The sequence below is a fragment of the Marmota marmota genome, unplaced genomic scaffold, assembly GCF_001458135.2.
Source record: "Marmota marmota marmota unplaced genomic scaffold, marMar, whole genome shotgun sequence".
In the NCBI taxonomy this organism is placed as follows: domain Eukaryota; kingdom Metazoa; phylum Chordata; class Mammalia; order Rodentia; family Sciuridae; genus Marmota; species Marmota marmota.
In genome coordinates, this window is record NW_026000082.1 from 1,686,934 (window position 1) to 1,687,589 (window position 656).

Here is a 656-nt window from a genome sequence, read left to right on the forward strand (position 1 = left end):
CCGACAAGGATCTGCCCAAATGGAAGGAGGAAGATCAAGAAAAGCTTCCTGGAAAAAGTGACAGTGAATGTGAACTTTAAAAATAGGCTGGGCACGGTGGCACATGCCTGTAATTGCCAGCAATTTGGGAGGCTGAGGCAATAGGATCAAAGTTGAAGGGCAGCCTCAGCAACTTAGTGAGGTCCTAAGCAACTTAGCCAGACTCTGTATCAAAATTAAAAAATAAACAAGGTCGGTGGTGCTCAGTGGTTTAAGTGCCCCTGGGTTCAATCCTTGGTACCAAAAAAAAAAAAAAAAAGTGTGCTTGCTTTGGCAGCACATATACTAAAATTGGAGTGATACACAGAGAATTAGCATGGCCCTGCACAAGAACAACATGTAAATTTGTGAAGTGATCTGTATTTTTCTGTTTCCAGTCTTTCTCTGTTTTGTGTTACATTCTCCAGTTTAAAATTTAGCATCATAATCTCAGCTTTCAGATTACTAAACTGTTCAGTATACTAGGGAAAAAAGAGATGAATTTTGAACATGAGATGTACAAAAGAGCATTTCCATACGATAAAAATGGCATGCCCAGTAAAGCTAAGGAAAGTCTAGAGAATGTGGTAATGCATACCTAGCAGATGCATTGATCTAAAATGTAAGAAAAATAACGC

General features: G+C 39.0%; 1 non-coding gene across 1 annotated transcript; it reads left to right on the plus strand.

Annotated features, from left to right (window-relative positions):
• The first annotated feature begins 300 nt into the window (after positions 1 to 300).
• On the plus strand, positions 301 to 406 carry LOC125610459. The gene has a single exon (XR_007340477.1). It is a non-coding gene; the product is annotated as a U6 spliceosomal RNA (small nuclear RNA).
• The last annotated feature ends 250 nt before the right edge of the window (positions 407 to 656 follow it).